Genomic DNA, 24,692 nt, shown 5'->3' with positions numbered 1-24,692 from the left:
AGTTTGATTTGAGTTTCCTCAGTTGGGCCTGGCTTTTTTGTTAATAATTTGCCTAATTTGAGCCTTTGTTAAATTATATCTTTTTTGATTTTATTAAATTTAAACTTATTTTTATACCTTGTCTTTGCCTTTCTGTTTGGTCCACTACAGTCCTCTAATCTGCTTCACAGGTTCTTCAAACTTGTCCTCAGTCAGTCTGCCTGTTTAAAGGGGGACATGTGTCATTGTGCAGTTTGGACACATGATGGAGACAACCCTGAACATGGAACAAAGAAATAGAAGAAGAGAACTGTGTCAGGAGACTAGAAAGAAAATGACAGACAAGCAGGATAAAGATAAAGACAATAAGACCATCTCCAAGCAGCGCGATGTTCCTGTGATTACAGTTACACATGTTCTTCACAAGTTCCACAGGACTGAAGCCAACCTCCCTGGACGTGGCTGCAAGAGGAAAATTAACGACAAATACAAGACATGGATCATACGAATGGAACCAAAGTGTCCAGAACAACCTCCAAACAAATTAAATGTGAACTTGAAGGGCAAAGTACATGAGTGTCAGATCACACCATCCATCAGTGTTTGAACCAAAGTGGACTTCATGTGAGGACACCACTGCTGAGAGCAAATCATAAAAAGTGAGACTGGAATTTGTTACAATGCAAACTGACAAACCTTTGACAATGTCTTTTGGACAGATGAGACAAAACTGAAGCTCTTTGGCAAGACACATCAGCTCTATGTTCACAGACACAAAAATGAAGCAGACCAAGAAAAGAACACTGTCCCTACTGTGAAATATGGAGGAGGCTTGGTTTTGTTCTGGGGCTGTTTTGCTGCATCTGGCACAAGGCGTCTTGAATCTGTGAAAGGTACAACAACATCTCAAAACTATCAAGGTGTTTTGGAAAGAAATGTGTTGCCTAGTGTCAGAAAACTCTGTCTCAGTCGTAGGTCATGGGACTTCCAACAGGATAATGACCCAAAACACACAGTGAAAAACACACAAGAATGACTAAAAACAAAACACTGGACTGTTCTGGAGTGTTCTTCTGTTCTGGAGTGTTCTTCTGTTCTGGAGTGTTCTTCAAAGATGAATTATGAGAAAATAAAGTCACCAAAATAAAAGTCTGTATTAGATGCAGGTTACATTTAATCGCCGTTATTTCCGTCCCTTCCGATTTTAGATAAAACGATAACTATTGCTAAAATGTTAAAGACACTGTATTTTTGATATCATTTTGTCTTGGGATGCATTCTAAGTTGCCCGTTGGTTGGCAGAGTATAAATGGCAAAACTATCGTCGTTGTTGTGTTGTGGTTGTAAGGACATTTTTGTATGTGTTTTCCTGTCGGTGCTTGTTGTTTACTGCTGTTGTGTGAGGCTGTTCTTGTGACGTGGTGACGTGTGATGTAAGTTGATGTGTAGGGAGATAGCAGACGGACACATTCTTGAGAAATGCCTTGGATTTCTTTGAAAATGTTCTGTTTAAAAGTTTTTAAGTATGTTTAATTGTATTCAAGTAATAGAGTAACTTTAACCTATTTTGAATTTGCTTGTTTTTCTAAATTCTAACCTGGTATTATTAATTTAGTACTGATTAAAATTCCTTGTAGCTTTTATATACTATTTATGGTTAAATAAATATAATATTGTCTAAAATTCCAAATAATGTAGTTAATTGGTAGAAAGAGAAGCTTTGAGTAGTCATTAAAGCAACATTTACTTTGAATTTAATTGACATTATTGCCTTGAATTTAGTAATAACCCTTTGTTACAATTAAATTGATAAAGTCTTTCACGTTTAAACAATAGGCATGTGTGAAATCAGCTGATGGAACATTTTTGATTAAATTCAACATCTTCTTAAGTGTGTGGAGGATGGATGAGTGTTGATTGACAGCAGGGAGACATATATACATTTTGTGAATGTGATTGGTTGAAAGGTGCATCCTGGGATAGAATGTTACCAAAAATGTTGTCGTTATTTTGAGTCCAAATGAGAAAAAAACATTCTTGAAATTAATAACCCGTATATTGTTTAACAGTTTCCAATATTAGTTGAAGTCTTTCGTGCAGTAATCTCTTATTACATTTATACAGTTTTTAGTTTTAGAGTTAGTTTACTTTTAGTGTCATACACTGTGTAGTTGGAGCCCAGCCCACATGGGCTTATAAGACACGTAAAAACAATAAGCGGACAGATTTGCGCATCAAACATAAAGTGTCCTCTTATGTAGGTCCCAGACTTTCAATATAAACCGAGCCAAATTGAAAACATTGTAATTAAACAAATGCTTCAGTTTCTCCTCATCAGACACAGTAAACAGACAATAAGACACATTAGAGAACGCACAGAGCATGTGTGTTGCTCCAGAGAGGGAGAGCCAGGGGCAAAGTCCCACACTTCAGCTGAGCATGTACACATACACACACATAAGGTTCACAGTGACAAATATCTTAGGTCTAAAACTGTTTTTAATTAACATATATGTTCTTAATTTCGTTTTTTTTTTAAAGTTTCATTGTGTTACTTTTGTTTATGCTTATCAAAATAAATGTTAAATATAGCCTAGATTGAATCATAAATCTGACGTCAATATTAATATGTAACAGCTGAAAATGAAACAGGTCCTGATTTACATAGTCAAAGGCTTTCTGAAAGTCAATAAAACAAATAAAAGTAGGGTTTCCCTCTGGTTTTCTAATATTATATGTGATTTATACAGGGTTCCTTTTCTTCCTAAAATGTGTTATGCTCCTCTGCCAGTATATATTAAAGGATTCCAGATAACTGATCAGTTTCTCAGTAAAGAACATTAGAATAAATTTATACATACAACTAGGAAGGCTGATGCCTCTGTAGTTCATGGGGACTAGAGGATCTGCAGTTGAAAACTTTAGAATTGGTTTGATAATAGATTTTTGCCAGTCAGAGAGTACAAAACTTAAAACAAGTAAATAAAAAACTTTAGATTACTGGGACATACCAAGCTGTTTCAGCAATTTATTAGACAATTATTAAAATCCAGTGGCTTTTTAAACTTTTGATTTATCATTGGCTTTTTTACTTTATCCTCTGTGATATTAAAATTTAAATAAGGATTAGGGAAAGTAAACTATGTACATCTCTATTTGATTTCTTTGAATTACTGTCATTTCTAAAAGAGAATTATTCCACTAAGAGGAGACGAAACATCCTGCAAATAAGTTTCAAAAATCAGTTTCCCACTTTTTTAGATCACTTTCGATATAAAAAAAACTAAGGAGCTATTATCTGAGATCACCTCTACAGGATATACATTTACAAATTGTTTAAAAACTGCTTTTCCTAATGAATTGCCTATTTTTAAAATGTATTCTCAATCTGCATATTTAGCACCAATCCTGCTCTGTGTATTCTTATTTTATACATAAGTTTTAGAAGTTTTTAGTTAACACGGTTCATAACAGAAGTTTATTTGACTGAATGTAGTCTGTTAATGTTTACCGCCAAAATGAATTCACGTTTTTGTAGCTTCCATGGATCAAATTTAGGTTTTGTAGAGTTGAACAGAAGCGACTAGTGTTCTGGTTCTGATTAGGAAATTCAATCTAAATTTAAATATGGTTTACAGTTGATCTGGTCTTGGTTTAGGTCTGAGTTGGATCTGCTTTGATCCTGAATTGGTACTAGTTTGGTTCTGATTTAATCCTAGTTTATCCTTGGTTTAGTTTTGTTTTATTTCTGCTTTTCCTAGTTTAGTTTATCCAAACCTGGACTTCACTCGCATTTTTAAATTTTTTTGATCTCAGTATTATTCTTATGAGCATGAATTTTCCTATGAAACCTGCTTTAATTAATTAAGGATTGCGATATGAACCGTTATTAGAAGTGAATACTAAAATTGTTAATTCTAAATTATCTTCATTGGAACTGCAACAAGGCAATGCTGGCTTCTAAATTGAGATTTCAAATTTCATCTAAGTTAAATTTTCTTTTTAGAAATTGATCTGAGGACAGGAAGTGATAACATGAAATAAGGAAACAATCCCTCTCAAATAAAATCATTCCAGCTATTTTTGAAAAAGAGAAAACAAACTGCAAAATGAGAATAATTTGATAGTAATCCACTCTACCAAAATAACAGACTTGGTGTTTCAATACTTAGACGATATTCAGTTCATGGTAAATAATATTTGAAAATGCAATTTAATGAAAGAATACTATGAGATGTCACAATGTCCCAATGTATCACATTTGTCACATTAATTCAATTGATGGTTTTCTGAAAAAGCGCTTGAAGAAGAGGCTGACGGGTCTCAAATGTCAAAAAAGAAGTTCTCAGCCATCCACAAGTTCCAGAACTTTCATGTCACCAGAAAAGCAAACCCAGAAGTTGTGTGAAGACACTTCTGTGGACATTTGAACTTTAACCTGGACGAGACTCTGTTTATCTTTTTCACCAGATGCTACGAGTTTTTCAACAAAGGAGCTGACATCTTCCTGGAGTCTGTTTCACCTCAACTACCTACAGAAGCTGCACTGCAGTGATGTGACTCTGGTGGTCTTTTTCATCATGTCCGCTAAAACCAACGACTTCAGTGTGGAGTCACTGAAGGGTCAGTCCATCTACAAGCAGCAATGGGACACTGCTCACTCTGTGAAGGACAAGTCTGGTCAGCAGTTCTGTGACTCTTTGCTCAAAGGTCAGATCCTTGACATGAACTTCATCCATGTCCGAGAAGGTTCCACCATCACGAGGAGAGACATTCATGCTACACAGAGACGTGGCCTGCCTGTGGTCACTACACATACTGTGCTGGACAATGCTGTTAACACCATCCTGACTAAGTGTGCTGCACTAGTCTCTGCAACAACTGGGTAGAGATCATCTTCTACTCAGAGTTCTTGTCTTCTACCAGTCTTGCTGTCCATGTACTACGACAACTTTATACAGCTGTGATCTGGAGAGTTCCTCTCCTACTACGAGCTCTGGGGATACACTCCTGACGAGTGCACGCGTCAGGGGACATTCCCAGTGTTACCACTCACCTGTCAAGATTTGGCTGTTTCATGGAGAGCATGTGACTGACTGCTCTGCACATGAGATCTATTGTGGTTTGCTGGTTCCACTCTGCAGACGACTCTGTTACCAGCTGATGCAGTGCATGTTCAGCTTCTGTCAACAGTTCTGCCTTGGACACATCATTCAACAACTGCACTGAGCACCCATCTGAGCGCCTCGACTGGAGATGCCTGTGCTGGTTCTATGTCCACGCTTGACACCTGTTCGCAGTGGAGCCTTCCCAGGCCAGTACAAAGTGAACTTCTTCTTCTTCTCTATGGACAGTGTACTTCAACGTGCTACCATCCTACACCATGATGTCATGGGAGAACCAACTGAGGCAGTGACTGGCATGTCACTCATGTTCTACTCTGGATGAAGATGGAGAAAAGTCGACCAGTCCAGACATTGCTGAAACTGGAGACCCTGAGAGACAACTCTGACTACATTCCACCTTTAGGACTCCAGAAGAGAAGGAGGCGAAGAGAGGGAGAAAAACATAGAAGGAGAGTATAGGCCATATGCTTTGGAGAAATTCTTAATGTTAATTTTCAGTGTTTATTTTTGATTATGCTAATTTTTGTCTGTTTTGTGTGATCTGTTATAGTTTCTATCCATACTACTACTGGCCTCGGACAGACGACAAGCAAATTGATAAGCTGTGATACAACAAATTGGCAACCAACAATATGGTAAGAGACAATGAGCACAGAAAAGGAACAAAAGAGAACCACCAAAATTTGTAAATTTTGCTATAAGTTGTCTGAAAGAGACACTTGTCTGATAAAAGAAATAATACTTATGCAATTGGCATTGCCAAAGTTATACTACTTCTATACCATGCAGTAGAAAATAAAGTTAAATTTTGAAGGCTACATACAAATTACATTTTTAAACTGATAAGCCCATTTAAGAGAGTGATTTAATTTTTCCAACTAAAGCAATTGAAATTGAAACAGGACAAACTTTGAAGAAAATACTTTGATAAATTGGATGTTGCATCATCCCATGTCTCAGATCTTTGGTAAAATGGATTTGCTTACTTCTGCTCTGACACATGCTCCTATTTTCTTAGATTTTATTACTCTTTGCTGATTTTCAAGTCTCACGTCCAAATTTGATGACTGGGTTTGATTAAAACCCTACAGATTTAACTTTTTACTTAAAAAGAGATGAAACCTTAATGAGTATGTGCTCCTTGCTTCTTATTCTGCTGTCCGAGCGTCATGTGTTGATCATGCATTATGTTCAAGTGCATTATGATAACAAAAACTCTGATGAGATCTGTTGTAATAAAAGAAAGCTAAGGCTAAAGTTGATGTTTACTCATATGACATGTCTCTTTTAATTTTTAAATGTGATTACACGTGATAGTGTAATCAAGAGAGGGAATTGTGGGCTTCTACCCTGTGTTTTTAAAGTTTCATTCATATGTTAATACGCCCTGTAATTTGCCCTGTTACATGCTGTGTATGTTTTTGGACTTTGGAGTGTCAATGGTGAATGTAGATGGGACAGATAAGGGGTGTATCTCCAACCTTTAGCATCTGCCAGTCTGTTATGGGACACGTGTTGGGACAAAGTGCTTTGTATGTTTCCATGAAGATGTTAACTCAACAGTTATGCTGGTATAAAAGGCATCCAGTTTTTCTGTGCATCAGGGGGGAACGCCGACTGCGTTGTCGAGGGACGACCGACGCACAGAGAGACGCCGTGTAGGCAAAATCATGCTGAATCAACTTGAATCTTGAGACCTGAATCTGCCTGAATTAATAAAGAGACATGTTCTAACTCTCCAAGCCTCTTTCTTAAAATCCTCTGTTTAGGCTGCCTCCAGGAGAAGCTGACAGCTACAATAGCAACTTAACACCACCAGTTTGGAATGAATGAATAATGATGACAGTGTACCTCTACGAGAGCATTCAACAAGCCTTTAAAGGGCATTAAAAGTGCAAGACATTATGATTACCTGTTATCTGGGGACACAGGTCATGTTTATTAGATTAGATTGGTATGGCTCATTTAGTCAAGAACCAATAAAAAACAAACAACTAAAACATCATGGACATCATTTTGTCTGATATATGTGTGTCCTGTATGACCAGGTACATGGAGATCGCACTGGCACTGGACTAGGAGACAAACCTTGGCCTGAGGAGGTTGTGGCAACATCGACTTGGAGATGGTGCTGAAGGAGTACAAGAGTTACCACTATGACAAGTATCAGAAGTACCCCAAGCTCATCAGGAAGGCCACAGAAACTGGTACATATGGTGTGTGAGGAATCTTTTTTGAATGTTAGTACCTAAATAAGTGAAGTTAATATCCTAGTCTGAGGAAATTTAGGTTTGAAATGTGTGTGTTTGTTGTGGGATCTAAAATATGTATATGTTGCAGGAAAAGTTGATAATCAGGCATTCTAGCTTAGGCAAAGTAGAAAATAAAATATTTATTTCCTACTTTAAATAAAAAATGTATTATTTTTGTCTGTAACATATACAAACTCACACCATACGATCCTCCATTAGACCAGTGTATACACTTTTTATGTCTTATGGGCAAAATACTTGCCTCCAGTGTTAAACTATGTAGTTGTATGAATAAGAGTGTTGGTGAGAGCAAATGCTATTTATTTGGTCAGTATTAAATACATGTATTTATATTTTGTCAAAAGGTGAAAACAGATGTGGAAAGCCTGCTGCTGCTGGGTTAAAAGGTATATTCCTACTATTATACTATTAAGAACCTCTAACCTCTCTCGATTCACCTTCATTGACCCGATTGTAACATGAGTAATATATTTTTCTTTTACTGCTTTTCTGTAGAAAGACTGGCTCAGCGTCCAAGCCTCTGTCTAAAATCCCATCTTCTCAAGGTCCTAGCCCAGGGAAGAAGACCACAGCCGGTGCACAGCCAAATGTGAGACAGATATGAATACATTTTACCTTTTGTTTTATATACGTGGCATTTAAAGGTGTGCTTTAAATTTATGCTTCAGGAAAATGGTGTTGATTCTTTGGAATTTGGTCTCAGTGTTTCATCAGTTGGCCACCGTCCCAGTGGTGAGGTGATAAATAAAAAGGTAGGGATGTGGAAATACTATTTAGCAATGGGGAAATCAGTTTTATCAGGTGAAAATAAATGAATAATAATGGCTTAAGTATACATTTAAAAACACAAATTGAGTGAAATATGGCATGCCATGTGAGAAGGTTAACAATTTCCCTTAAGCCGAGACACTGTTTGTGAACATGAAAACATAATACATTTAGAGATATCAATTTGAAACTTACTCACATGAGTGAAAGAAAAATGTATTGCAAGAATTTAATCATGTTCTGTTTTCGTAGAACTATAATTAAAAAAAAAAAAAAGCTATTTATGTGTAAAACAGCCAAAACTGACCATTTTTGGAACATAAAAAATGGGAAAAAAATAGATGGAGTCAGGTTTAAAATTCTTGATTCATTTTATTGTAACATTATATTTATTAAGTATTTTTTCTAGTTAAAACTTTAATAAATCAGACTTGGAATTAATAGTAAAGAGAAAAAAAATCCTTTTTTTATCAAAAAAAGTACAAGATGAGAAAGTTTACGTATGTAGGTGTTATATATAATGGACTGATCCATATGGCACTAACTCTATGGCTGCAAGTGGATTAGGTTAAATATTAACACATCTCTCTGTGCAGAGTGGACAGTTTAGTAAACATGAGTCACTGACCAACACTTGGTAATCGTAGCTTACTAAGAATCCTTTATTTTGAATTATAGTAAGTTACCTATATGTTTTTGATGGAAAACAATTTGTTTCATATTTATCCTAATTTTAATGCTGGTGAATTTGTTAACCCTGAAAAAGATATGTTGGAATTGCTTTCATTCTGAATTTCAGTGGCTGAATTTTCAACATTTTCAATATGGTCTATTTTTAATCAATATTAATGTTTTAAATGTACAGTTCTCAAATTCAGCTGTCTAGATTCAGAGCGTAACATTTGCAGTGCAAAAGATTTGCTAAAATACCAAGGCATATCAATCCTGAAGTTCAAGTAACAAACAGGAAATATTTGTTTGCCAATATTAGCCTTATCAAACTCATTTCTTCACTGCAAATCATGCCTGCAGAAGAGAAAGCCCAGTAGGAAATTGCACACGTTTATTTTTTTCACAGCACATTTTATACTCTGACTTTAGACTGAGGGCTTGAAAATATGTGATTAATAGGTTTTTATTTTGAATTTTTTATGCACATTGAAAATGTTAACTGCAAAATTCAGCAACTTCAGAATAGAAATAATTCATGTTTTTTCAAGGTTAAAAAAGTGAGAAATTCACCAGCTTTTAAAATTCTAAATCTAATGAAACAAATCTATCTTTCATGGTTTTCTTCCCCTTCTCTCTTCTCTCTTGTTTGACACTAAGTGGATGTTTTACTCTTGATGCCCAACATGGAGAGCCTTCTTTTCCCAATCCATGTTTTCCCTGTTTTCTTTTGACATTAACTTCTTCACTTTGATAAGTCTCCCATTTTTGTCCCTATGACACAAACACAAATGTATCACAAATGGTCACTCTGAAATGATCAGTGCTGAATCGCATACAAGACAAACGCACCGATAAAGCATGCATATCTCTNCAGAGAAATGCAAATCTATTACAGAAATCTTTTTAATTGATGAACTCTTTCTTTTACAAAACATTATAATATTGTGAACAACCTGAAACTTTAAGAAAAATGCAATTTCAACACATGTTTGAACATGAACTTGTTTGCAAATAGGAATAAGTCCATTTTTCTTGGAAAATCCTGCACTCGGCTCCACTTTTCTCATGTTGGACATTTTTCTGATGAGGGTGTCACGGTCAACAGTCAAAACGATCGTCCTTTAAGAGCGTTTGGAAAGAGACAAGTCTTCATTTGTGCTGCTCTGGTGGGAGGGGCCACGTACAGAGACACTGGAGACGCTGCTGTGCTCAAGCACCACAGGAAATGACCAATATTTTTATAGAAAATATAATTAAAATATTTTAGTAGAAAATCAGGGTCAGATTAAAGGTCTTGGAGGGCCGGATCCGGCCCCCGGGCCGTATGTTTGACACTCCTGATCTAGAGCCTGAGTCTCCAAAAGACGACCCCACCCTAATTTAGTTTTGCTACTTCAGACGCTTCCGACATGAATCACAGTGACACTTCCTCATCAACTTTAGATAGAATCACTAATACAGACTGTTGTGCATCTTGGTGCACAGTCGTCAGTCAGGGTTGTGCTCTTTGTCAAACTAAACTTCCATTAAACAACATGCAGGAGTCAACACAAATTATGTTTATATTTGTTTGTGTTGTATTTCAAACACATACACACTGTACAAGTAAGAAATGCACATTTTAGGTTTTTGATCAACACCATTTTTACCATTTTGACAAATACAACATTGTCTCCTGCAGATTTTTTTGTGGACTCAAGTGTCACTCTTTACCCAGGTGAGAAGTACAAGCTGTTTTCTGCAGAACTGCATCTGCACTCTTTCTTCATCTGGACTCAGCTCAAGGTTCAAACAAGTATCTTTAGTATTCTGTTCATTCTAGATTCAATCCACAATGATTCTGCAGCAATATTAGTATAAAACAGTGTGGTGTTTAAGAGTGCAGCAGCATTTAAACAGGTGATGGTCTCTTACCTGAGCAGAGCAGAAGAGTCAGAGTGAGAAGCACAGGTCTGAACACAGCACAGAGACATCATGTCTGTGAGACTTTCTTCCCTTTCACACTTGGTTTCTTTCTAACTTCCTCTAAACATGTCAGACTTAGAGTTTCAGTACATCCTGACGAAGAAATGCAAAACTCAGACTCATGTATTTGAATGTTTTTATGATTTTAAACTGTATTTATTTATTGTATTAAGTTGTTAAAAGTGCAGGTTTGAGTAATCCTGTATTTTTGTTCATTCAAGGCTTCAGTTCTTAGAAAAAGTGTTTTCTCTTCCCTCTTTAAATGAATGAATCACAAATGAGAGTTTTGTAGGTTATTGTCCACAACAGACTTTTATATTCACTGCTTGTTCAGGAGTGTTTGTGTCACTAAAACTCCTCCAATTGTCTTTGATAAATTCATGTTTAGTGCAGTTCTCCGTCTCTGTCTGTCTCTCTCTGTGTCGTCAGTCTTTGTGTGCATGTGTGTGTGTGTGTGTGTGTGTGTGTGTGTGTGTGTGCACGTGTAAGTGCATGTGGGAAAAAACATAAATTGACGTCTCTACATTTACGTTCCCTAAAGTCTTTACCAACGACATAATCCAAGAGGTTCAATGAGTTTCCTGTGCAGGGTGAGGAGCTCAGACACACAGGAGGAGCTTGGAGTAGAGCTGCTGCTCCTCCTCGTGGAGCGGCTGAGGTGGCCCCAGGGAAGAGCCAGGACAAGCTGACTGTGTCACTGGTGTACACTGTAGGTGACTCCACAGTGTTTTGTGCTTCTACTGTAGCTTGTCTTTTGTAATGCTCTGATTTGTGTGGACTGCAGGAAGAAGAGCAACAGCTTTGCTCTCACTAATGGAGATCCAAAGAAATCAAACCAGACAAAGCCTCATCTCCAATCCCTCCATTTAGTTACACTTATTTCAACACAGTTTCTGGGTCAACAATAAAAACACATCAATGTAAATCTGCTGCTTGTTCCAGTGAAATGTCTCTGTTGTTGTAACAAAATACATTTGAACATGTCCTTAAACATATTTACTGTTAGAATTCTCTGGCCTCAGTTTCACTCAGTACTTTTCCATTGAAACTGTCATTCCTCTGTCAGGTGCATCGCCTCCATTTCTACAACACTGTGAAGAGGCGACTCTGTCACATCTGTAGTTTTAAACAGGAAGTCACTGGACCTATTTCTATTTTTAATCTGTTAGGTCAGTGTTGTGGTTTCTACTGAACAGAAGGGAAAATCATGAGCTACTTATGTTAGAGTTAAGCATTATATGTCCTCTTAAAAACAAAAAAAAAACAAAAAAGTGTGTTTTGGATGCAGGTTTGATCAGTTATTTTGACATGAATCCTTCAGTTTCATTTGTGCATTAGGTTGGAGACAGAAGCACAGACTTTTATAAACACACGTAGTATTCACATCATGTGTAAAGGTGTTCACATGTGACAGTGTTTCTGCAGCTGGAACTTACTGTCCACACTGTGTTGATGATTGATTTATGTGACACGGCTAATTCCCCGTAGAGACTGAATGGGACGGTCAGTGAAGATCCACACTAGTTCATTTCAAACAGTTTGCAGAGCTCCAAAGTTCTTCCTCACTGACCTTATGTGTTCAGAACATCCTAATTATTCACCACGATGACTTTATAAACTCTTCCACAACTTTCACAGGCCACAGCTGAGTTTTGTTGGAACATCAACTCGTGCACTTTCTGATTGTTGGATACTAAAACACTTCATAATTCGATGCAGACAGAACACAGCAGACTTCTTTTCACCTCAAGAGCTGCTTCTACACTTTATCTGTACTACAAATATACCAAGTCTAAACCAGGACTAAACCAGGACTAAACCAGGACTAAACCAGGTCTAAACCAGGACTAAACCAGGTCTAAACCAGGTCTAAACCAGGTCTAAACCAGGACTAAACCAGGACTAAACCAGGACTAAACCAGGACTAAACCAGGACTAAACCAGGTCTAAACCAGGACTAAACCAGGACTAAACCAGGTCTAAACCAGGACTAAACCAGGACTAAACCAGGTCTAAACCAGGTCTAAACCAGTACTAAACCAGGACTAAACCAGGTCTAAACTAGGTCTAAACCAGGTCTAAACCAGGTCTAAACCAGGTCTAAACCAGGTCTAAACCAGGTCTAAACCAGGACAAAAATGTAAAAATAACATGAGACAAAAACAGAAGAAAATCCCAGTGACATGATGAGTTTATTGGAGCAGTTTGTACAAAGCCAAAGCCATTTGTCCCACACTCAAGTCCTGATGCTCCACACGTGCAGAGCTGCAGGGGGCGCTGTGCTCTACATTCTGATCCTCACTGACGGTTCATCGGCGTTCTCATAATGAACCGAGGCCACCTGTCAATCACACACATGTCAGATGCCCTCCCACACTCTCATATCTCCTCATCTTCCATCCCACATATATTCACAGTACTTACATTGGTGTTGTGCCTCTGAGCTTTGCGTTCTGAAATACACATCAGAGTGGAGTGTTGTAAAAACAACACCAGTGGGAGTTATGACATGAACATTTCACTATTATCAATACTCATCTTTAAAGCTCCACTGTGTAAAACATGAAGTGAAAAACATGTGTCCTTGTGCTTGGTTCTCAAGAGGATTGTCCAATCAGAAAGCAGAATGAGCGTCACATGACTCTCTCATTTGTGTTGTCACTTTCAAAACTGAAATCCACTTGGTTTAAACTTAAAAGACACACACACACACACACACATATACACACACATACACACAGACACACACACACACACATATATACACACAGACACACACACACACACACACACACATATATACACACAGACACACACACACACACACACAAATTCAGTCAGATGATTGTTTTCACTTTAATTCATGCTCTACATACATTTATATAATTTATGTTTTATTGACACCGTCTGTTGCTATTTTTTCAGTCCTACTTATTTAAAAGTGTATTAACATTTTTTATATATTTTCTTCTTTTTGTTGTTGTTTTTACTCTGTGTTATTGTGATATAATGTGACGTGTGAGCTGCTGTGTCCAAGTCATTTCTCTTGTGGATCAATAAAGTTTGTCTAAGAATAAGTCTAAGTCTAATATTTAAATTTACAGAGACACTGAAATTAGGTTGTTTTTTTTTTCATTTTCTGTATCTGCCAGAATCATCAAAATGTCAAGAAATAAAGGCTTGAGATCTGTCACTGTGTGTCAGGAGTCTATGTAATATATAATACACACGGCCGCTCAAACGTTTTACAACACTCACATTTTTCCATTTATTTATTACAGTTCAAGTCGTGCAAGTCCAATGAAGAACTTGAAATGGACGAAAAGTAAAAACTGAACAGACAGAGGTTAACAAAAGATAAAAGAACAAAACACAAGTCCAAGCTCTGCCAAAACCACCTCAGGAAAAAAGAACAAGATGGTAAAAGTTGAAAACCTGGAGTGTCCAGCAGCAGCACAGTGTCCAGACTTAAACCCCACGGAGCTGGTTTGGGATGAACTGGACTGAAGAGTGAAGCAACCTACAAGTGCCACACATTTATGGAAACTTCTGCAACAGACTTGGGAAGAACTTTCTGAAGAATATTTGATTTGTGTTGTAAAAAAGAACGAGCCACAAGTGTGTTCAGCTGTTCTATCTGCCAAAGGTGGACACACACATCAATCAAAAGTTTAGAATAAGTTTTGGTCAAACAGGAAACAGGAAAAAAATGGAAAAAGTGTGGTGTTCTAAAACTCTTGACCAGTAGTGTATAACATATAACATATAACATATAACATATAACATATATAACATATAATATATAACATATAATATATAACATATATTTTCTCTCATAAGGATTTGACTTTGTGAAATACCAAGAGACGAGAATATGTCACACCTGTGCTGTGAAACCTGCTCTGACTCACACACACACACACACACACACACACACACGCACACACACACACACACACGCACACCCACTGTACTTTATTAGATTCTCGTCTGTCTCAGGGCCAAAGTCCAGAGTCACAAAATTGTAGATTATAAAAGCTGAACATTTGCTGGTGTTCAAGACTCGTTCCCTCTGCCTCTTTCAGCTGTTTCAAACAAGGTATGACTTGATTCTTTCTAAAGTGCATTTGTATTGTTTGTGTTTGTTATAAAAGCAGTATTTTCCTTCAGGTTTGCACTAACTGATGTGTAAAAGTCTTTGTCTCCTGCTCCAGTTTATTGTCTGAGTCTTAATGAAGAAACCAAGAGCTCCTTTTAGTCGTTCAAACATCATTCTGTTTATTTCATCATGTCAACACTTCATTGTGACGTTGTGTGTTGTTCAGTGTTGGGGAAGTGACTTTGAAAAACTCTTGAGTTACTCATTACTAGTTACTTGTTCAAAATGTAATCTATTACACTACTTAGTTAGTGGCTCAGTAAAATCACTTAGTTCCATGAGTTTGGGACGACTTGTTTGCAGTTTTGTCTAAATGAATCAAATGTGAGCTTTTGTGTTTGATTCAAGACGTTTCAATGGAGAGAAACACAGGAGTTGTTGAAACGTCTCAAATGACGTCACAGAGACTTTACTGGGTGATTTCAGCTCCAAGCTGCTTCTCTGCCTCTGAGGAGGGACCGGCCTCATTTCAGCACCAGGATTTTCACACTGGTGCGTTACACTACTGAGGTACTTGTAATCCAATGACAGTAACTAAGTAGAAGTGAGTAAGTTGGAGCCAACACTGTGCTGTAGAACGTCAGTCCATTTGCACTGTTCAACACTTTGATCACTTTCTGTAACCATGGACACGATTCAAACTAATAACACAGAAAACAAGAAATCAGAGGCAACAAGTCAAATAGAAAGCAAAGAAAAGAGTGAAACAAAGTGAGGAAATAGTCCACACACAGATGTATGTTTGTCTTGTGCAGTGTGAGGCGTTGGTCTGGTGATGTGCTGCTCCAGTCCAAAGGTGTGGCTCTTATTCCTGTGTCTTATTTCCTCAAACTGTGGAGAGACTGAAAAATACTTTCAAATACAATCAACTTCTTTTCACATTTGGGACGTTTGGCAGCAGCTTTTGTTCTACAACATTTACCGTTCAAATGCATTCATTAGAGGAACACTGTGTGCATTTGTGGAGGAGGCATGAGGAGGAGGAGACCCTCCTTCAGGACAAATGAGAGTCAGGTTTGTGGAGAGGCAAGCCCACTCACAATAAGGACGCAGGTTTTTTAAAAACCTTTTTCAGTGAAACAAAAACACAACCAAGGACTGATCCAAAGGAGAACAAAAATGTGGATTCAATGAATTCAGCAAATATCTGAACTACTACTTTATTTCAGGTGTGAATAAAGACAAACAAACTCTGATCCGGACCAAACGAGTCCGTTTCCAAACGGGGCTGACATAATAATGTAAGTGTGTGTTGAGGAGAGAAACATTTGTGACATGTTTAAACATTTGTGTTGTTTGGGATGAAGGTTTTGTGTGTTTTTCCTTTTGAAGCAAATGAACAGAGCATGGATCAGAGAAAACACAGAGAGGATGGAGCTCCTCCCTCTAAAACCACTCACGCCCCCAAAGCTCAGAGGTAAGGGACCATCTCTAACCCTCCACCACTGTTCTCCATGTCAGAGCTCAGACTAAAGCCACTGCTCCATCTGTGTCCACAGACCTGCTCCTGGGACCAGTGCCGACTCATTCAACAGTGATCGCTCTAATGATGGAGGGATTGATTTGAAAAGAGAACATGGTCCACAGTAAGTCACACTCACAACACCTTATAATGTCACCACTTTATGTCAACAAACATTTGGATATAATGTGGGTGATGTGGTTTTAAGGAAATAAAAACATGTCCAGGATTGGTCCACAGTTCACAGAGAATCACATTCAAATCAGAATGAGACACACAAGTCTGTTCTTTGTTCCATAATTCAAACTTTAAAAATATCTAAACTGGATGTGTTTGTTGTTGAGTGTACCGTACTGAAGCGTCTGTGATGAAGCCCTCATGAACACTTTGTAGAACCTCCTGAAGTATCTGACCTGAGTCAGAACAGTCCCATGTGTTTTACTGTGACTGAAGTGTGTTTTCTTCTGTGTGTCAGGATAAACCAGGAACAGCCTCCATCTGAACCTGGTCCCAGATGTGACTCCCTCAGGAGTGACAGGTCTATGCCACAGCCAGTAACCTTCAGGAGAGAGCTGTGAGTGAGCGCTGTGTTTTATGGTCATGATATTAGAAGTATATGAGGAGTTAGATCTGGTCCAAATGTCCAAATCTGGCTAATTTTGAGGCTTGGCAACACGACTACAGCTAAAGATGTTAACAGGACCAGAAGAGCGGTTCGTTGAAGGAGCCCGGGGTGCGAATGAAAACCACCAAACAGTATTTTGATTATTATATAAGAAAATTGAAGATAAAGTGAAAGGCAAAGAGAAATTATAAACAAACAAAACACAAAAGTTCAACTTCCACTTTTTTTGGGGAGGGGAAAAAATACATTTGTGTCTGTCAAAAAAGTAGGTAATTTCTGTTCATGAGAATTCCATTATAATCCACGATTTGGGAATTGTAACAGTTATAATCCACGGTTCCAGAAGTACAGTCTGTATAATCCACGGGTTGGAAATCGAGATTTATGACTCATGTTTGAGAAGGTTCAGGCAAAGGACAAAACAGAAACAGTTTGTTCTACCACACAGGTCTCTAGCTCGACATATGGTGGTTCGCTGAGTTGAGATTTTTCAGTTCATTCAGTCGTGGATTCCACCCACAAAAAAACCTGACCTTGAGTTCCACGGGCTAAAACTCTCCGTCCAAGGCCCGTCTTGTAAACATGTCTGGAGGCTCTTACAGCGCAGGTGAAATGTGTCATTTGTCAGAGCTCCAGAACTTACTTTGGGTAATTTGCCAACAGACCAGGCCACAGCCGCAGCAGAGACTGAGGGGAAGTAAAGTGCATGCACTTAAAGGAACTGGAAAGTGCGGGGCACCAAAACAGGAAGTGGACTCGCCAAAATAAAAGTCTCTGTATTAGACGTGGGTTACACATGTCCAGGTGGGTCTGTACTTGGCTGCTGGAGGCTGGAGTAGGACGGTATAAGTACATATATGGTGATGACATCTGAACCAATCTGTGAGCGCTGTGGTGTTTAAAATCAGTGCCAGTGTGGGTAAAGTGTGCAGTCTCTGCCTCATCACAGGCAGCACAGAGGCTGTGGAGAAACCTTATATATGTGACAATAAAACAGCTCCGGAGCCTCACGATGCAAGTAAACACCAGCAGAGGCACCACTAATATAGAATTTTGGATGTGCCATGACAGAACTGTCTGACTTTGTGTTTGGAACACTCCACGTGTACATGCCCCTCTCACACACTAGAGATGTGCAGATGGGCTATTTTTTCATCCGCAACCGCGACACAAAACTCATCATCCGCCCGCTGTCCATTTGCACCCAAGGTTTTGACCAATTTTCAAAACCACACTCGCCCGCCATCTGCCCATTGATTTTAGATTTTAGAACAATCATATAGCAAACAAACTAAGGAGACTTGATAAAAATGCAAACTCTATAGCTCATTCATTCCAAAATTCTCTCAACTTGCTTGTTCATATTCTTAATTGTCCATAACAACCCCAAACTTACCTGGTTTTCTTGTGCAGCTAATTAATTGACAACATTTTCCCACTAGACTTTTTTAACCTTCTTGCCTTCGTGTTGGATGTTGTTACATTCTGAACATTCTGCCATTGTCCGATGTTATTTTAAAGTCATAGCCTCACTCCATCGGTCTTTCTTTAAGTTTTAAATACCCCGAGTGGAAGCCTACGCTGCAATGTCTGCGTGTTTTAAAAATATAAACTGATATCGAAACAAAATAGACAGATCGTCTCATCCAGATGAACAGGCAATGCCCACTTTATGTTCCAAATGAAATAGGCAAGAAAAAAATATGCCTAACTAAATAAATATGGCCCTATAGCCACTTATGTTCATAATACAAGCACAGACTGTACTGTCTCATTTTTTCAGATGTAGGGAACAATACTTATGTTAAACCATTCCAGTCTCGGTCCGTGGTCAGAGGACACGGGGGAGAAAGAACCATCTTCGTCTCCAGGGCCAAACGGGCGCAGCAGCCGCTCGTCCCTCGGGGTTTAACTCCCTGTTCAGAGCCTCACCGTGAGTGTGTGGGCTCAATAAACTCGCCAGTTCGTTGCTCTAGAATTGTGGCTTTATTTGCCATGATGCGCTAAATAACAGGGCCATTGCTTCCTGACTCGCTCTGGTCGCCTTCCTACCGTTCATTTCACATACAGAAAAACATAGACACCCGCATGCTCCGTGGGCCCATTCAAAAGCATGTGCCTCAGGGGTGCGCACACAGTCACTCACGCTCACGCCACATGCCACTCTTAACATTGCACATAGGACTAAAGACACATAACACTTAACAATATAGGATTTATATATATATATATATATATATATATATATATATATATATATATATATATATATATATATATATATATACATATGAGTAGTCAGCTGCTTCAGGAGTCTCACATGAGCCAACAATGCCCGATAGAACTCCTTCTTCAGCCTGACGGCATCCCTTACTTCTAGTGTCCACCACTAGTAAACACAGCTACAAGCGGCCGCATCGACAATAGAGGTCGAGAACAACAGAGGCTCTGCCAGAGGTTCCCAACAGACCCTCACTGTACGCTTGGGTCTGCCAGGTCTTTCCCGGCATCCTCCTCCACCAGTGGACCCAACTCACCACAGCTCTGCCCCTCTCTTCACCTGAGTGTCCAAGACACACAACCAGAGGTCAGATGACACGACGACAAAATCGATCATTGACCTCCGGCCTAGAGTGTCCTGATGCCACTTGCACTGATGGACACTCTTGTGCTGGAATATGGTGTTTCTTGAACAGACAGAAAGCACTAAGTCTTATCTTCACTGAGACACTAAGATCCTCCATGTGGACTATGTACAGGCTGAGGAAACCCTCAGTTTATCTGCACTTTTCCTTTCCCGAGGATTTGTCCAAACGAGGCCTGTGGGCTTCACAGGTGAAAAAACATTCATTATATTCAGTGTCACTGTCAGGCCCGTACCTGGAAACAATGAAAGTACACTTCAAATTAAAGACAATCAGAGTCTGCGGGGAAGGCCTCCTGAGCACTTTGTATCTGAGTCAGAACACTCCCATGTGTTTTACTGTGACTGAAGTTTGTTTTTTTCTGTGTCTCAGGATCCACCAGAAACATCGTCCGTCTGAACCTGGTCCCAGCTGTGAGTCCGTCAGGAGTGACAGGTCTATGGGACATCCACATGATTTTGCCAAAAAGCTGTGAGTTTTCAAAAGCATTGATCATAAGAACAATATATAAATAATAAATAATAATGATGCATGTTTCATGTGTCTCTGTGACAGAGGGGAGCAGCCAGGTCCAGAGGTCTCCAGTGGTCAGCACCATCACACACAGCTGGACTCCATATTTAAGGTCTGTTCAGTTTGGAAATGTTCAGATGAATGAGAGCTTATTTTACACAGATCTGACACTGACTTTGTGTTGTTTATAATGTGTCTGTTCAGCTTCTGGAGGAGGACATCTTCACTTTTGTCCAGAAGGAGATGGAGAAGCTCCACAAGGTTCTGAGTACAGATGAGCCAGAAGGTTTAGATCCTGTGGAGGATGAGGATGAAGAGCAGAGGAGCTGCAGTGAGGCTGTTCTAAAGATCACACTGAACTTCCTGAGGAGGATGAAGCAGAAGGAGCTGGCTGAGCGTCTGTGGAGCAGTAGGACCATTTAACACATTTAACAAGGTGCTCACAGTCATTTTATCTTCTCTGAGACTCAGGTCTGTATCTTCATTCAGGGACTTATTCTGGAGTTTATCGGCATAAACTGAAGTCTGACCTGAAGCAGAAGTTTGAGTGTGTGTTTGAGGGCATCGCTAAAGCAGGAAACTCCAGCCTTCTGGATGAGATCTACACAGAGCTCTACATCACAGAGGGAGGGTCTTCAGAGGTCAACCAGGAACATGAGGTCAGACACATGGAAACAGCCTCCAGGACACCAGGCCCAGCAGAGACAGCCATCACATGTGAAGACATGTTTAAAGGCCCAGCTCACACACATGGAGCCATCAGAACAGTGCTGACAAAGGGAGTGGCTGGCATCGGGAAAACAGTGCTCACTCAGAAGTTCAGTCTGGACTGGGCTAAAGGTAAAACCAACCAGGACATACAGCTGCTGTTCCCGTTCACTTTCAGAGCACTCAGTGTGCTGAAGGACAGAAGCTTCAGCTTGGTGACACTTGTTTGTCACTTCTTTAGTCAAACACAAGCAGAACTCTGCAGCATTGAAGACCTCCAGGTGCTCTTCATCTTTGACGGTCTGGACGAGTACAGACCTCCTCTGGACTTCACCAAAACCGAGGCCCTGACCGACCCCACAGAGTCCGCCTCAGTGCACGTGCTGCTGGTGAACCTCATCAGGGGGAACCTGCTTCCCTCCGCTCACCTCTGGATAACCACACGACCCGCGGCGGCCAATCAGATCCCTGCTGAGTGCGTCTCCATGGTGACAGAGGTCAGAGGGTTCACCGACCTGCAGAAGGAGCAGTACTTCAGGAAAAGGTTCAGAGATGAGGCCGACACAATCATATCCCACATCAAGACGTCCAGAATCCTCCACATCATGTGCCACCTGCCGATCTTCTGCTGGATCGCTGCCGCAGTCCTGGAGCATGTGTTGAAAAGCAGAGAGAGAGGAGAGCTGCCCAAGACCCTGACTCAGATGTACATCCACTTCCTGGTGGTTCAGGCCAAAGTCAAGAACATCAAGTATGAAGAAGGATCTGAGACAGACCCACACTGGAGTCCAGAGACCAGGAAGATGGTGGAGTCTCTGGGAAAACTGGCCTTTGAGCAGCTGCAGAAAGGAAACCTGATCTTCTACGAGAGTGACCTGAGCGAGTGTGGGCTGGACGCTGCAGCGGCCTCAGTGTACTCCGGAGTGTTCACACAGGTCTTTAGAGAGGAACCAGGCCTGTACCAGGACAAGGTCTACTGCTTCATCCATCTGAGTGTGCAGGAGTTTCTGGCTGCGCTTCACGTCCAGCAGACCTTCATCAACACTGGGATCAATCTGCTCTCAGAGAAAACACAGAAGTCCACAATGTTCACTGTGAAAAAAAAAATAAAACTAAAGCATCTTCATCAGACAGCTGTGGACCAGGCCTTACAGAGTCCAAACGGACACCTGGACTTGCTCCTCCGCTTCCTCCTGGGTCTTTCACTATCGACCAATCAAAGCCTTCTACAAGGTCTGCTGACACAGACAGGAAGTAGCTCAGAAAACAGCTGCGTACATCAAGAAGAAGCTTTGTGAGGATGTGTCTGCAGAGAGGAGCATCAACCTGCTCCACTGTCTGAATGAACTGAATGATCGTTCTCTGGTGGAGCAGATCCAACAGTACCTGAGATCAGGATGTCTGTCTGAAGGTGGACTGTCTCCTGCTCAGTGGTCAGCTCTGGCCTTCATCTTACTGTCATCAGAAGAAGATCTGGACCAGTTTGAGCTAAAGAAATACTCTGCTTCAGAGGAGGTTCTCCTGAGGCTGCTGCCAGTGGTCAAGGCCTCCACCAAAGCTCTGTGAGTCTCCTTTGTTTAACAAAGGATGGTTTGATTCAACTTCTACATAAACAATGTTTTTCTGTCTCCAGATTGAGCAGCTGTAACCTGTCCGAGAGAAAGCTGTGAAGCTCTGTCCTCAGTCCTCAGCTCCCAGTCCTCTAGTCTGAGAGTCCTGGACCTCAGTCTCAACGACTTGAAGTACTCAGGCCTGAAGATGTTGTGTGTTGGACTGAAGAGTCGTCACTGTAAACTGGAACAGCTCAGGTCAGAGGGGTTCATATTCTTCACTATTATTACATAACCTGTTGGTATTTGCATTTGGAAAATCCCATTTGATAAAGTCACATAAAGATATGGGACTTGTTGTTTGTCTCATTTGGGTTGAATGTTTCTAATGAATGGACTGATTCCAATAATCTGTGTCCTCAGACTGTCAGGTTGTCTGCTCTCAGAGGAAGGCTGTGCTTCTCTGGCCTCAGCTCTGAGGTCCAACCCCTCCCATCTGATAGAACTGGACCTCAGCTACAACCATCCAGGAGACACAGGAGTAAAGCTCCTGTGTGCTCTACAGGAGGACCCCCACTGCACACTGGACACTCTCAGGTATGGACCACTTTACTGTGGACACAAAGACACTTTGACTAAACGTGGACAGGATTTGACTAAGAATCATAGTGACTTAAAGTGTTTTTTCCTCTCATCACAAACATTAGAAGTGTCCATTCACCACAAAAACGAGTTGAGCTGTTGCGTCCTTCATGCTCCATGTGCTGTATGAGCCAGATACTGATGCTGAGTGTGAATGTGGTGTATTCATCATCCTCAGGCCTCACCTCAACATCGTCACACAGATTAATATAAAACCTCAGAGCTTTGACCTGCATTAAAGCTCCATATTGCACTATTTTCTGATCTCTGTTTTAATGTCGTTTCCTCATCACAAACACACCTGGACTTGTGTTTTGTTTCATTCACATGTTTAACACACAAACCTGCACATTTAGTCTGAGCTCTTCTCACAAACAGAAAACACTCTGTGATGTCATCATGTGGTGATACAGGCAGTGCTCCTCTGCGTTTTTAAATTTCACACACCTTCAGTTAAATAATCTGGATCATTTCAGTCCTGGAATTTACAATTTCTACTTAACCAAAGGTAAAACGGGCTTTTAACTGGAAATGTACCACTTAATGACATCACAAGGTGGAACAGAACATGTTGAGCTTTGGAGATGTTACAAAGTAAAGGCTCATTTCTGCTCCTCTTTCGTCCATAAACAGATCTGTGCATTCCAAGTGTAGAAACCATCTGTATTTATGGTCCAGGAGCCAGAGCCTCCAGCACGATTCTTCTGCTCCTTTTTCTTACTGTGATATTTTATGAGTCACACCTCGGGACTTTACCACTTCAGGGTCTTTTGTTTCAGCTCCATTCGGTCTCGACCCAAACCCCTTTTGTGGGCCCCTCCTTGTGTGAAATGATGTGAGTGTGTGTAAAGTGCTGCTCTCGTCACAGACAATGTCACAAAGTCTTATCCAGGGCCGGGTCGTGGGGTTAGCAGTCTAAGCAGGGACTCCCAGACTTCCTTCACCCCAGACACATCCTCCACCTCCTCCGGGGGGACCCCGAGGCATTCCCAGGCCAGCCAAGAGACATAGTCCCTCTGGCGTGTCCTGGGTCTTCCCTGGGGCCTCCTTCTAATGGAACATGCCCGGGACACCTCCAGAGGAAGACGCCCAGAAGGCATCCGGAACAGATGCCCGAGCCACCTCAACTGGCTCCTCTCAACGTGGAGGAGCAGTGGTTCTACTCTGAGTTCCTCCCGTGTGAGTGAGCTCCTCACCCTATCTCTAAGGGAGTGCACACCCACCTTGCAGAGGAAACTCATTTCAAGCGCTTGTATCCGCAATCTTGTCCTTTCGGTCATTACCCAGAGCTCATGACCTTTGGTGAGAGTAAGAATGAAGAATGACTGGTAAATCGAGAGCTTCGCCTTTCGGCTCAGCTCCCTCTTCACCACAACAGTCCGATATAGTGACCACATCACTGCCCATGCTGCACCAATCCACCTGTCAATCTCACGCTTCATCCTCCCCTCACTCAAGAACAAGACCCCGAGATACTTGAACTCCTCCACTTGAGGCAAGGACTCTCCACCCACCCAGAGAGGGCAAGACACCTTTTTCCGGTTGAGAACCACGGCCTCGGATTTAGAAGAGCTGATCTTCATCCCAGCTGCTTCACACTTGGCT

The 24,692-nt window shown here is 40.4% G+C and overlaps 1 long non-coding RNA gene and 2 pseudogenes across 1 annotated transcript; 2 read left to right on the top strand and 1 right to left on the bottom strand.

The window, feature by feature from the left end:
- The first annotated feature begins 3,875 nt into the window (after positions 1–3,875).
- On the top strand, positions 3,876–6,373 carry LOC110161183 (glycogen [starch] synthase, liver-like; annotated as a pseudogene).
- Positions 6,374–12,956: 6,583 nt separating this feature from the next.
- Positions 12,957–13,534, bottom strand: LOC129407360 (uncharacterized). The gene is made up of 2 exons (XR_008631509.1): positions 13,208–13,534; positions 12,957–13,124 (listed from the first exon to the last, which is right to left on the bottom strand). It is a non-coding gene; the product is annotated as an uncharacterized LOC129407360 (long non-coding RNA).
- A 4,291-nt stretch (positions 13,535–17,825) lies between these two features.
- Positions 17,826–23,113, top strand: LOC129407194 (NACHT, LRR and PYD domains-containing protein 3-like; annotated as a pseudogene).
- The last annotated feature ends 1,579 nt before the right edge of the window (positions 23,114–24,692 follow it).

This window comes from Boleophthalmus pectinirostris, unplaced genomic scaffold (assembly GCF_026225935.1).
Source record: "Boleophthalmus pectinirostris isolate CB_2022bp ecotype Guang Dong unplaced genomic scaffold, ASM2622593v1 HiC_scaffold_936, whole genome shotgun sequence".
NCBI lineage: Eukaryota > Metazoa > Chordata > Actinopteri > Gobiiformes > Gobiidae > Boleophthalmus > Boleophthalmus pectinirostris.
This window is presented reverse-complemented; position numbering and strand designations above follow the sequence as displayed.